Genomic DNA, 15,491 nt, shown 5'->3' on the forward strand with positions numbered 1-15,491 from the left:
GGAGTTTTGTGAAGGAATCAGGTCCAGGGCACCTGGAGTAGCTTGCTGTACTGGTCACTGTAAACACAGAGAAGCTTGAATTACAGTAGAGTTGAATGTAAGCTCTCACTTTCAAATCTTTTAAATAAATGTTATTCTTTGCATGTCAAGGCATTGTTAAAATAATATGGTGGTTTATCTGATGTATTTCCTGCCGATCATGAATTTCTGAACATAAACTTCATAGGTGCCAATATCAGTTTAACAGGCTGTCCAAGAGCAGCTGTTGCACAGGATATGGTAGACTGGAGGTGCAGCTGAAGCATCTGCCTGTGTAGACATGAGCCAACAGCCACCCGTTTCTCAGTGGGGGTTACCAAATGAGGTTCAGTGCTCTGCTGATGGCTATCCAGCTTCTGGATCTGACTTGTTTGTGTCCAGCCAGATCAGAGCACTGGCAGAGGATGGAGGCAAGTACATGCTGTGCAGTGGTCCATCCAAAGTGGACACATTAAAGAATTTTATCCTTGGAGAGGGCAAGGTGTATTCAGAGAAATAAGGAAGGGAAGAGGGGTGCATCTAGCCCTGTAACTGGGTGAGATAGCTTATTTTTTTCCCCTTTCCCCTGCAACCCCTCAGTAACTCAGCCAAAGGTGAATTAGGTGGAGCATCAGTGATGAAATAAAACCTACAGTGATGTGCAAAGTTATTGCTCCATCAGATGTGTTTTCTTATACATTTGTTTTGGCATGCATCCTGAGGTGCTCTGGACGGGTAATCTGCTCTCCCAGTAGAAATTCACACTTGTATTTGGTAAGAATTCATAATGAAATGTCAAAGCCTGGTTGAAGTCCCAAAGAAGAGGGGAATTGGTTTTCCAGAAATCCCTTACAAAATGGAGTGATGACCAGCTTCTTTGTTTATGAAATTGTATTTTTTCCTTGATTTTTGTGAATAAGGAGGGATGCCGGCCCAGCATTCAGCTATCGAACCCTTACTTGGGTGACCATTGCTTGAAGATCTGCCTTTACATTTAATTTAATTTAATTTTTAGGCCTTATCATTTTAAATGGAAACAGAGCTGAGAAGTTAAACTTACTGTTATTAATTCAATTAGTAGAAAGTGACACATTATAGCAATAAGAATGAAGATTAGTCTAGTTTATTTTCTCATATTTTATGACTGTGGATATTAGTCTTAAAAGTTCTTGGTAATTTTTGTAAAAACAAAAAGGCACTCTTATTGCAATGCTGTATTTGTTACCATTTAGGGTACTGAAATACAGCATTTAGTAGCATTCTATTGCTCCTGAATATATTTGTATGTGATTGCTTTTCATTGTGCAGTTCTGAAGTTCATTAAAAAGAAGGTAAATTTTATGGTCTGCTTACTACAAATATATATATATATATTTAATTTCTAGTGTAACCTTTCTAGGTAAATAAAAAGGAAAGGAAAACAGTGTGACAGTTGCTGTTGGATCCATGGGTGATATAGTTCAATTTACCCGCCTTCTTTCAATATAAGAATAGATATCAATTCATGATTAATTGCTAAAAGCTCATTAAAATTTCTTTTATCCTGAGTTTGAAAACTTTCTGTTTGATTTCTTTGTAATTGAGTAGAAAGTTTAAATTAGTAAATAAAGAATTTACAGTGCACTTATATACTAAATTTACAGTGCACATACTCTTCAACATGAAAGAGGACTAAGACAAGAGAAGTAACAACTGTAGCATCCAAAAAGGATACAAAAAAATGTTTTCGTTTTTATTCTGTTTGGTGAAAGCTGGCAAAACACTATTGTAACACAGCTGCATCTTGTTTCAGGTTAGACTCTATGTTCCCTTTTCTGAGATCTGGAGTAGGCTGTGTCTGTCCAGCACTTAGCTCAGTGGAGCCCAAGATCTTGAAAAACTTTTCATCAGTGAGAACAACCTCAAAAGTTTCAACTTGACCTCAAAAACTGGCCTAAACCATATTGTTTTATCAAGAGGAAAGACCATTTTTTTTAGTTGCTCTATCATAGCTGAGAGTTGTTTTTACTTGTTAAAATGATAAGAACATCTCCACTTGTCTGTATTTGTATATATGGTGTGAATGAAGGAAGTACTCCTGTTCCTTTTTCTTCTGTTCTCAAAGTGTTTGATGTAGAAGCTCTGGAGCATCATGCTCAGGATACCAACTCTACTGTGTAACAGCTTTGTAAAACTGAACAAGATCCAGAATTTGAATAAGAAAACTGTACTGTGCATGGCTAGGACTTATCTAGCACATCTTAAAGTTCTGTGTCAAATTTAAGTTCATTAAGATCCTTCTGTAATCAGGAAACAGTGTGATGTGTTTCAGGAAAGGGTCAAAAATATCTGAGATAAATCTAACTAAATCTTGCCTAGCAAGGGAATGTAGACCACTGTCTCAGAATAGATGCAAAATATTCAGATGGATGCTGGGTCATACAAGTTCTCTTGCATATATTTTTTTTCACTGTAAACAGTTGGTACTACTCTGTAACAAGAAAGTCCTGAACAGAGTATGTGAGAATTTATGACCATGGAATCACAATAATTTGTTGGGCTCCTGTGGCTTAGGTTAGAGACTTAATGTGAGGGTTATGGGAGATGCAATCACAGAACAGTTAGGAAAGGGCAAGCAATAGATTGTGCTAAGTTGCATTGTTAAAACACACCTTCTAGGGTTGTTATGATGTCAGAAAGTCTGATGTTGTCCTTATTGTAATCCCCAAAGGAGATGGAGGCAAAGGGCTTCTCCCTCTTTGGGGATGCTCCTTCCTTCATGAATGGAAAAGATGCAAGTTTTGCAGGTTGTTCTTCCCAACCTGAGGTGTAGCTTTATCATTGTTTATCCTGAAGCACTGTGTCTGGCTAACTGAATCAACAATGTGTAACTATAACAGCCTTTCACCAGGGTGATGGTTCATATACACAAGCAATAAAGTCAGTTCCTAGATCAGCCCAGTTCAATGAACCACTTCTGATGCTTCACCTAAAAAGCACCATGAGTTTCACCAATAGCCTTGTCAATTTGGGATTTATTTATTTTTTGTATGTTTGTTTGCTTTTTGAAGCAGGGGTCCCCTACCTATTTTGACAGTGCATTTAAATTACGGCAGCCCTAGAGCTGGTCCAAACTTATTTGCAGATATTCTGCTTTTTCTTAGTTTACTGTTTCTTGACCGTTGATGTTTCAGCTGTCAGCATGCACATAGCATGAATATATTTTTGTTTTTAAAAACTTGAAAAGGAGATAGAAGCTTACTTCTGACTTTTCTTTTTTTTTTTTTTTTTTTTCCTTAAGTGTGATATGTGATGACAAGTAGATCATGTAAAAGTCAATCTGTGGTCAGCCACATCTAAAACTCAAAACCTTACAGCTTCATACTGCAGGAGACCATGATAAACCTCCTGAAATAATCTTTAAATTCATACGCTGTGTATGAACTCTCAGGAGTTCTCTTCTGTGACTACAACATTGCAGCATGATTTCCATTTGCATGTGGTCATAGAATAGTAGAAAATTGTTGTATATAAACACATACACCAGGGCTACCCAGTCTTAATCCTTTTTCAAGACATGTACGGCCCTTGTGCTTTAGGGACAGCAGTGATTCTAGTTGTGCTCCATTGCTGTATGGAGTCTTAAAAGGGAATTAAAGAAGGGGGCTTGGCCTAGAGCACTGCCCACTCTGCTCCAGCAAGGACCATAGGTTGTAACTGAGCCATTATGATTGAAAAAACGGTATGACACTTCTGTCTATTGCTCTTGCCTCTTAATACGTTTTTGTAAGGGAGACAGAAGAAAATCTTCTGACTCTAATCAGCTAGTTCTCACTAAATCTTTGCTATGATATTGCTAAATTTTGCACTAATTTATATCGCATGAATCCAGTCAGTTTTGGTAGAATCACAATCTTTTTCAACCAATGTATGTCCTACAGGGAAGTGAAAACCATTCAAGTTTGTTCTTCAGAACGTGAATCTTGGTAACTCTGTACTATTAGCAGTGACTATACTATTGCTATTGCTATTACTATACTATTAGTGACTATACTAATGACATGAATATAGTGACCTTACTCCCTAAATTTGGTCACCCTTTTGATAAACATTGCATGGAAATTGAGAGCATGTGTTCTCTAAAAAAAAAAAAAAAAGTTAAAAAAGGTGTCTCTCATATTTAGTGCTCTAAAATGCACACTTGGATATTACAGACACTTTTTAAAAATCTTGTTCTTCATATCTTGCCTGACACATTTCATTATGGAATGTTACTCAGTGAGTGTAATGGGTCTTTCATTTAAACTTAAGAATGCTATTTAAAAAGAGAAGCTGATTTTTATACAAAATATTTTACTTGTAATTTCATCAATTCTTTCCTGAATATCCAAATTTTCTTAAAAAAAGTACACATTTCCTAGTGTTTCAGTGGTAAAAAAAAGGAGAAACTGAGACATTTTAAATTTGGGTGTTTTGTTTTTTTTTTTTTTTTTTTTTTTTTTTTTTTTTTTTTGTTTTGTTTTGTTTTGTTTTGTTTTGTTTTGTTTTATTGTTGTTTTTTTTTTTTGATATATTTTTGCATGTTTATTAACTACTTTGAATAAACTAAAGCTTAATTTCCTATTGACCCCAGTAGGGCAAAACTTCTTGTCTTTTACTTCTCATTTTCAGTCTAGCCCAGAATGAGTGAGAGCAATCATGAGCAGCATAAAAACTGTCTCTTCTAGCTTGTGAATAGCACAAACAAGTGGAGAATTGTCCAAATGGAACAGGTTTATATAAAATTTACATCCTTACTTGCAAGCCTGATCAGGTAGACTGAAGATGATGAGATTTATTTCCAGAGATTACTTCTAACCACTTCCTTCAATATCAGGTTCAGATAGAAATCCAAACTTTTCAGACTTAATTTCTAGCCTAGTGATTTCATGTAATCACCCAACCTTTTGCCTTCTTTTAGAAACTTACCTGCAATAGATCTGGACCCTGATTTTAGAAGAGTTTTTAAGATTAGAGTCTCAAGATGCTGCAAATTAGTGAGTTCTGATTTCAACTTTGCCATCTCAAAGACTATTAGAAAGTCAGTTCTCCTTTTCAGCAGATAGTGTTATATAATTAACTTCTTTATACCAAGACATGGAACCATAGCTATTCAAAAGGCATTTTTTTTCTGTTGACCATTCCACATTGGTGTAAATTTTAATATGTATTAGAACTTCCCTCCTTATCTTACATCAATTAAGTTATGAATTTCCTTTTTTCCATAATATGTCAGACTTCATGTGTATGACCCAGGGCAGAATTTGAGCATCTGAGATCGGATCTATACACAAACTGTCTGTGTTACCGTGTCACCTCAGATTTAGGTTTCCTCTGCTACATGTCCACTTGTGTACAGCATGGAGTTCTTGACATTGCCAGTAAACTCTTATTGGCACAGATGCGGCCTAAACTAGATTCCTAAATCTCTGAGGTGACCATATGGTTGATGAAAATGTAATTTACTATTTAATGATCTTCCTCTAATTATAGGAAATCTGATAAGGAAAAAATAATCAAACTAATTGTTCAAGAGTCAGACAAAACCAGAGAAAAAAACATCCTGCAACTCTCTTCTAGAACTTCTAGTGTGATTTACTGCAGTTCTCCTGAGCAGTAAATCTATACCACCAACAATCAATAGTTCTTCCAAGCCTGTTTCCATCTTCTACTACAATTCCAGGATTAATTTTAACCCTCAGAAGCTATTATGATACAAAGTGAGTTTTAGTTGTATTAAATTTTTAAAAGAGTAAGTAATTTCCAAGGGGAGAGTTAGAATCTCATAATACTATGCAATGTAATTATAAAACAGAGATCTTGAAACAGAAGATATTTCATACTGCTGACAGCTAACTCTTGTATCATATCTGAAGCAGAAAGATACACTTTTCCTGATTCTCCGGTCTTACTTTTTTGTTTCTCTTTTATTTTCACATCAAGCGCTGCTTTTCCTATCAGGAATTTTCTGTCGTGTCTTATGTAATGAATGCAGTAAATAAATATCATTGTATCTCCCTTTCCCCCCATTGTCTCTAGCCTCCTTTCTCCAGACCTAAAGGATGCATATTTTATTGGAAAATACCAGTCACAAATGCTGATATGAAAGTAATAAAGATAATTGCTTCTATTGTCACTGAAAATATTAATGAAATATCCAGAAGCATTAAGTAGGTCTACAGTGTTCAGGGCATTTTTAATAATTAATGGATGTGTGATAACACAGACTGTAGTGTTGCAGACATCTCCGTGATCTCTGCTTATAAAAGTGTTTTCTGTAGCAATACCGAAGCATTTTTATGTTGAACTCTTGGAATGGTTGTAGAAATTTTTATTACATACCAAATGTAGAAAGATGAATGAAAAATGTAAAGGCAGCATAAACATGGCCCAGTCATAATTCCTGCCATTTATATGTCATTGTGTTCGAGAACAGAAAAAGAAAGAGATGGTACACTGTTAAACTACTCAAAATATAAACATTAGTAGGTTACAAGTGCTATCCCTCATACATATTATATGATAGCTTTGTAGCTTTTTTTTTAGCTTTCATCTGTGCTTTGTGCTTCTAATTTTTTTATCAGACCAAGCTGGTCCTTTTGTTTCTCCTATTAGCAAAATTCATGCTAGAAAGTATGGGTTTTTGGGGATGGAGAATCTTGACTTAGGCAGAGGTGCTAGGTGAAAACACCTGCAGCATTTCCTTGAAGTGGAAATGCCCCAAAACACCATAAAGGACAAAATTCAACTGCTTTTGTTTTGTTACAGCACAAATTGCAAAAGTATCTTTTGAAATAGATGAATTTACATCTAGAGAATGGATACAGACCAGATAAAATCCCAAACCATTTCCAAAATCAGATTTTGGTGAAAATAACAAGGAAAATCTTTGTTTTAATCCTTTTATTTTCTGCACTTATCATCTGCAGTTTTCCAAAATCTTAGTTTAGGTCTTACACCTCAAACTGAGATTGTACTGATCACATTAAAAAGTTAAAGTTAAAAGTTAAAGCAAGACCATAAATTTAGATAATTGCAACTCCTTAAATTACTGTCAGTCTATAAAAATATTGTAAGGATGTACATTTGTATGGTGCTAACTTTGTTAAGCCTTGATTGTAGCTATAGAATATTCAAAATGGAAGAAAATTGCAGCGCATGTATTCAAAGCTATGAAATTATTTTAAAATGTTTTGCACCAAATCATCTGTATAAGTAGCAGCATTATTTGTTACATATTTTTCAATAAACCCAGTCTTCCTTCTGTTCATAAAATTGTATTATTTGAACTGAATGATATATATAATATTATGCACACTAATATGGTTTTGTCTGGAAGCTAAGCAGTTAAAATTTAGAAATGATAGAATTAATAAATAAAATTCAGAATTAGCATTTTGGATCTCAGAGTAGCTAAATGAAGATGCAAATATGTGTGCCTAAATATGTGTGTAACAAATTGGAAGAGATTGCTGTAAAGCCATGAAAAAACATCACTTAACAGGTAGACTGATCTAGTCTGAGATCACTAAAAATACTAGGAATTGCCAACACAAATCAGTCATTCTGCAGTTAGAAATTCGTGTGAGCTTTTATCAATAATGTTCTGTGCTATTACCAGACAATTCAGTGGTATTCTTAAATCCATAGTGTATGAAATGGTGGGATTAAGTGTAGAATTCAGCACACTGGGATCTCTTCAGCAATACTCCTGACCAGTAATAGGGATATGGGCTGCAGGGGTTTTATCTTAGAAAACTTTTTTATTTTTTTCAGACAAGTGAAGTATCACCTGGGGAGTGTGTGTGTTTGTGTAATGCCAGGATGGGATGGGAGAGGAGTTCAAGTAGGTACAAGAAATTTCCAAATATTTGCAACCTTGACTCCAGCAGGTACTTCCAGACACCTGGCTGGAGCTCGAGTTATTATATTTGTCTTGTTAGCTCCTGGAGTGAAAAGAGGCCAGATAAATTCTGGGGGCCAAAGAGTTCTCAGCAATTTGCGCGGAAACTCCTGTGTCTCAAGTAAAAATAACCTCAAGCTGGATTTCCATTTCTGTGTCGTGTTGTTACCTGTGTTTTGATTACACTAAACCATGACAAGGCTGAAACCTGAAGTACCAGAAGATACAGCACATTATGGCTTTGCTCTTCCAATACATTTTTATCAAGCTATTTTTATAATTTTCTCATCTCCCTAACCAGTCCCTTGCAGGAGCTGGTTACCTGCTGTTGTTTCCCAGTGGTAGATGTGGTTTTCATTACCCTTTGTTGGATATGTCAAAACTACATAAACTTAATTTGTTTGTGCAGCTCATCTCTTAATATACCCTTTCATGAAGCCAGTTGAACAAACATAATTTCAGCCTTTTGATCTTTTACCTTCTCTAATCCTAAATACTTTGTCTTCATATAAATTTAGCTATAAATGGGAAGGATTTCTTTCAGTGCCTGAGTCTTGAATATCCTACCCCTTTGCTGCTGCTGTCATTCACTGTGATTTTTTTTTATTTCATTGAAGGTTATTTCATGACTACTCTGTTCTTCCTTTTTTCCTATTTGTAGTTGTGTGTGCACAAGTGTTCAGTATTGGGTTCTGAGATAGCACTACCTCTTAGGAACTTGTTTTTCACATTATGCTATTTCTTCTGTGCTTGAAACTCTGCAATGCGGTACCCTGAAGGAGGGATTGTTTCCTTGTCTGCCCAGGCTCAGTGATATGCTTTTTGCTCAGAAGGTGTAATATTATATAAGAAACACATTTATTTCTCATATCTTGAATGGGACTGGGGTAGCAGATAGCAAATGTGTACTTAGTCTCTCCAATCTGCTTTGTAAGAAGCTTGTTCCCTGTTTACTGTAAACCATATGAATGGGTTATCTTTGTGCTAAATGAATGGTGAAGTTAATACAATACTTAAAAGATGGTTCATAGAAACAGAAAAAACGTTCTTTTAGTATTCTGGTGATTGTCACTTAATTGGCTGTATTTGGTGAGATGGACTTAGTGATTCCCACCTGTGGCTCCTGGCTGCCAAATATTCAAAGCTGCTTTTACACAAATTCATGTGGTTCCAGCACAGAAGGTTTATCCAACAAGACCTGTTGCATTCAAGTCTTGTGCTAAATCTGACCTTCTTATCTTCAAACTGTGAAAGCAGAATTTCCCCTGTAAGAGGACGAGGTGTGTGGTCCCTGGCACATTGCTGCCCTGACACAGGACCGAGAGCCCACCCCAGTTCCTCAGCAGTCGGCCTCCCTGTACCTCATTTATTGATGTCTGCAGAAAACTTTAGCTCTGCCAGGATGTGTCTGCTAGCAGAGGAAAGGAAGGCAGAGACACCTCAGATATCTCATTAGCATTATTAATTAAACAACACTTGGCTATGACTCCCTCCTCCCTGCTCCATCCAAGGCTGTCTGTCAGTGTCATAGGAACAGCAGCTATGTTTCTACTCTGGCAGCTGTGGTGCTGGGACGTAGCGCCCACTCAAACTGTTTCTCCTGGTCCTCTGAGTCTGTTGTGACTGCACCTTGCCAGTCCTTGGACACAGCCTTATTCAAAGCTAGGTCCTCGGGGTAGGTAGGGCTGATTTATGATTTTGGCTTGGCTGCACATCAGCAAAGCTGTAGGGAAGGGGTGTATGCAGCAGACTGTTGCTGTAGCCTTGTAGTTTCTTTCACTGCAAGCTCAGCTTCAGGACTGATTTGCATGCCAGCAGTGGCTGAGCACCACTTCTTAATTTTGATTCAGAGCTTTGTGTTCTGTGGAAAAGCCAGTGAGATGCAGCTAGGCAAGGGGTTTTTTTTTTTTTTTTTTAAATCTAAAGACTTGTTACTTACGAATGTTTTTTATCAAAGATATTCAGTGCAGAAGGATTTTTATTGCAAGGATAAGGCACCCGTTTTTCTGCTGCCCTGCATTAAATCAGACCAGTGCAGAGTCCTGTTTTGCTAATGTTTTTTGTGCACTGTCTTTCTGATATGAAAGAAGTATCAGGCAATCAGGCAGCTGTTTTGAGATGCCCTACAGCACGTTACTCTTGCCTTACCAATTCTTTGCCCTTGTTGCTAATTAAGATGATGCTGAAGAAATTCCAAAGAAATAAATTTTTGTAATAAATTGTATTCCTAATTTGATCGTTCTAAACCAAAAGTTTATTTATATATGTTGTATCTGCAGAAAGGAGCAATGAAATAGAGGGAGTGTCAGCTAAAACAAATAAATGTGGAAAAAAAATAGAAAAATACAAAAAGAAAAAAAAAAGGCTAGGTAATGCCTACTTTTCCAGGAGAACAGAATACTAGAGAGAAGAAAGAGAGGCATGGTAAAATGAGAGTTTGTGACAACTAGCTCTGCTATCATTGTTCTGCAGATAGCAAGAATTTCCGAAGGAATGTGTGGATTGCTCAGTGTGCAGTTAGATTTGGAAGCTAGTATATAAATCAGCCCTTTTCCATTTTTTCTTGCAAAAAATTATTTTTTTTAGATTCCATCATGGCACCAATGAAAAAGTTGTGTCAAATGTAGGAGGCATGTTTCTAGAAAGCATAAAGAAACAGTGCAGGGGTACACTTCTAATCATTATAATTTTAAGAGGAAAAATGACTAAATGTTAACAGCCAAAATGTTGTTGTCTGCTTTCTATCCAGTTGTGCTAAGAGTGAATACAAGGAGATCATGCTTTATTGTAAAATGAAGAAACTGAAATACCTTCCCTCACCCCCATCCCATTTCAAAAGAAACACTATATTGCCATAAATCAAAGCAGGAATAAGGGTGTTTTGGTCTTGGGAGCTGTTTGCTTTGAGATCTCAAGAACCTACTGTTTATCCGATTGCTTTTATATTTATGTTGCACTTTGTTAGCTGTGGCTCTGCACAAAAAAATTATTTCATCCTCATTTGCCACTAATTAACAGTAGTGCATATATTCCTCGAAAAGATATTTCTGTGTTAATGTATATTGTCTTTTCATATTTTGATATGTTGTAGAATGTCAGTCTTCATTTTATTAAGACTTAGTAGCTGCTTTGTGATGGGATATAAGTTTTTAAAGTATCTCCTAATAGTAGATTACTTTGCCATATTTTTAAATATTTTTCCTGAAACGTTTGCACTTCTAAAAATGTTTTGGAAGCAACTCCAGAAATGTTGCTGGGAAATGGCTTGAACACAGTGGTATCCAAATAAATTTATTTCAGTGTGTTGACTTAACAGGTTTGTAAGTGTGCATAACTCGTGTGCTTACAGATTGTTTGTTTCCATTTCAGACCTGAAGAAGGGCTTGTGTTCTTGAAGACCTGTTTGCTTTTTCAATTGCATCAATTAGTGTAATAAAAGAGATTAAAACAGAGAACCATATCCTGAACTATCAAAACACTTCCTATATGCATTAACCATTGAATTAACATTTGTTTTAATCAAAGCAGAAAACAGGATAAACTAGCAAGGTCTCCTTGGATATGAGATCTCACTGCAAAAAACTTTAACAAGAGTGTTTTCCTTATCAATACCTGTAAATGTGATGCAGATTGTATATCTTTTTCAGCATCAAACTTTAATCAAATAGATTCATATTTGTATAATGGACATGAGTAGCAAATAAGTAGTAATACGATGCAACAAGCGAGGTGATTCGGCAGTATTCTTGAAAACAAGGTATTCAGGACTTTTAAATCCTCAAAGCAAGTGATTTTGTCTAGCTCTATATGGACAACACCCAGCCCTGATCTCAACTTGATGTTTCTCAGGGGTCCAAACAGACAAATAATATTCTTTATCTCTCAAAGAAAAATGTAGATTTCACCTTGAAAATATATACAGTGGGTTACAGATGTCAAAGAAAACCAGATTTTTTGCAGCTTCTAGTGTACAGAAGTCTGGATTTTTTTTTATTGAACTGGGCCCTTAGCTAGTAAAGAAAAGCAGTTTAAATTGTACTTTGACAGCTTTAGTATGCTCAAAATGTACACTTATTGCCATATCATATCAAACACATTTGTAGCCTCTTTCACGCTAAACTTTTCTTAATGTGCTTTACAGAAACAGATCAACATATTAAAGGGACACTGTCAAGGCTGTTAGTCCTAAAAATTGGCCTACTTTGACACTGGTCCCAAACTGAAGCTTTTACCTCTGAGGTTTCTGCTGTGTACTTTTTCCTGGATAACTGTTCTACAGAAGGGCTGGACATAAAAATATGCATCCAAAATAATTTTGTATTAAAAGGGGAATTTGAGAAAAGAAGATATTATGGGAAAATTTTAATTGTGAGGTCTTCAGCAGTGTTTTTTCTTAAGGTCCTGATGTAACTGCTGTTGCTGTCAATATGAGATTTCTGAGGAGATCCTAGTGCAAATATAATGTGTGACTCAGTGGGCTGAATGTTTATGTGTTGGCAGGTTGATGCATTCAGAAGTGACTAAAATCTATTGAATAGCAGCACAGAGTGAGATGTCCATTCAGACAAAAAGTTTTCTTTGGCTTCTTAAACTTAATAGCTGTCTTCCAAAAGATGACTTATTTCCATTTGCTTGGAGCAAATATTCTCTGCTTTCCCAGAGATTAGGAACTATATTAGAAATAAGGTACTAATTAACCACTTAAGGGCTTGGACCTGCCAGAAGCTTAGTTTATGTGTACTGATTCAGTAAAGCATTCGTGCAGCTCATTGCTTGCCAAACTAGTAAAAATATCACAGACTGCTGAATTTATTGCCTTGACTGTCTTGTTCAAATCCTTTTTCTATAGTGCTTTATATTCTTAGATAATAATAATAATAATAATAAAATCCATACTCTCCAGAGACAAATATATGTAAAGAAAATGAAATAGGGTGATACTCCAGCAACTCTAGATTGAACGTGACTATCTAGCTCATACTGTTTGCTGTTTTCCTCCTAATTGTCAGTTATTTCATAATGACAGGTATTCTGAAGTACAAGGCAGATATACTTTTAACTACAACATGTACTGATCCAAAGTGTGGACATCCATTTCAAAATCCAAAATTCATATTTCTATTCTGGGCAATTGTGTTACAAAACTTCAGTCCTGAGTGCATGGCTGCACATGACTGACATCTCATCCCCTCTCTATTTGTATTGGCTAGTAGTATTAAGAAAAGAAATTACTCATAACTGATGTTTTCATGACAACAGACCTGATGTTTTTACAGGAAAACTGACATTTGTAAAGTCTTGTGCCAAATCGCATGCCAAGTTCCTCATTTCCCAGGAGGTGTGATCTGGCAGTAGTTTTGCTGGATCCATACCAAAGACAGAATTTAGCATCCGCTTGCAAATAATTTGCAAGCCAATGCTACTGGAAAGCAAGAGAGCAGTACCTATTCATCTGTATTAACTGGTTTAATGTATTTAATAGAGAAACATTTTATTTCATTATTCAGTCATCCTGCTTCTCTGTCACACCTCTGTAGCTAGCAGAAAGATCCACACTTTGTTTCAAAAGTCTAGTTCAAAGAAATAGAACAGCATTACTATTTATTCTGCTACTGTATTGCTTCGGTGTTTCAATATCTAATAATGCTTCATGGTACTAATATTTGGGGAATTGGCTGTCATCAGAAATGAACTGCCAAGGAAGTACTTATTTTAACAGAGATAGTATATTGAGAAGGGTATAGACTTGCACTTCATTTTGTAATGTCAGAAAAATTTGCTATGTTTGATTTTTTTCCTTTGCTCTCTTCTTTGGGGAATTAATTTCTACAACAAATGGACATTACAGTTGGATTTCAGAACTGATTCTGTGCAGTTTTCATGGACGCCTCTGGCTAGCTGAAGGCTGCCATCGTATAACTGCTGCTACCAGGCAGGCTACTTGGTTGGTCGTAACTCCTATTTTCCCCCTTCCCCTCAGGAAAATTCACCGAAGTTTGTATCCCTCCTGGCTAACCCCGTAGCTGTCTTAATAACCTGAAGCCTGTCCCCAGGCTAGCTGTCTTGGTGCTATCTCATCGTCTGTCTTGCAAACCCAAAAGTAGTTAATGTGACTTCAGCAGAGGGTCAGGATTATTCCTCGTCCGCTGTCGACTCTCGTATGAGTTTCTGAGCTGCTTTTGGTCCTAACACAGGGCTCCAGCAAGAGACATGCCTAATTTCCATTAATCTCTACATGCCATTTCTGACAGCAATTCTGTGTCCACCTGGAGGGTGAATGATTGCTTAGCACAGGGAAAGAGGAAAGTGATCAATACAGGGTTCAGATACAGTTATGGGCCAAACATATAACGTGAGCTTAGCACTACACTTGCAGTATCTCTTACGACGAACGGAGTTGTGTGGCTATGTTTATGGCACAAAGAATCAACATGCTATTTAGTTCTCCTTACCACTTCTTTGAAAATGCTGGTGCACAGTCTCCATAATTTTGAGCACTTTATCTCTATAATAAACCATTAACTGAACAAACATGATTTGCAACCCAAACATAAATACACTGAAGGACATTTTTTGGAGATCTGTTTTCAGTTTTTTCTGTTTATCATCCTTTAATTTCTGTACCTCCGTCCCAAGAGCTATGGCCATTATCGTTTCTATCTGTACTCTGTTTTCTCCTGTTTTTTATCAAGACTTATCAGAAAAAAACCTTTCTTCAAAAATACTTGATTCAGAGTGTTTGTAAACTGTTTTGTAGCCCCAGTACTGTACACACAAACTTTTATGTATCTGTCTCATTTGTATTATATTTCTCAAGATCTTAACATCATGTTTGCAATTTATAGTTCCACTCTTTTTTTATCCTTTCTGACTCTTTTGGCTTGATAGTAATTGCAAGAGCTAGCAATTATGTAAAACATTATATCTAAGAACTCTGTGGTAGGGCAGAAGACCATACGCATTCAAGCTTCAGCTGCTGGGTATTTGGAATATCATTATTGCCAGCAGCCCCACAACTGCAAGATCATGTAGGACCCTGTTACACCAACTTCTCCAGCTAGTGGTTCCCAAAGCTGGTCTCCAATGGCGAACCACAAGGAGCTCCACAAGGTGAGGTGATTGCTTGTAGTTTACAGAAAAAGAACCTGCTGTAGAATCAGAGAATAGCTGGGAACTTTGGAAATTGTCTGGTCTAACCTCCTGTTCAGAGCAGATCTAACCTCAAAGTTAGGTTATGTCACTTTTCTCTTGTTCTTTGTATTTCTTGTTTATATGCTGTTTACGTGTATAGTGCTTTTTATATGTAATGTTTATTATAAAGGTTCTCGGTCCAGAAAAATGTAAGAATGTCACTGTACATTTTTAGTGTACGTGCATACATTGGCACACCTTTCAAACTGTGGTGCATCCTTATAAAACTATAAAATATGATAGAAATAAATGATTAGTTTACTAGGGCTGTGAAAAAATATTACAATAATCCTGGATGTTACTGCTTTAACTAAGACCTTTCAGTTTATTTAGGAAATTTCCTTTCTAATTTCATGAATTT

This window comes from Tyto alba, unplaced genomic scaffold, assembly GCF_018691265.1.
Source record: "Tyto alba isolate M040663 unplaced genomic scaffold, T.alba_DEE_v4.0 Super-Scaffold_27, whole genome shotgun sequence".
NCBI lineage: Eukaryota > Metazoa > Chordata > Aves > Strigiformes > Tytonidae > Tyto > Tyto alba.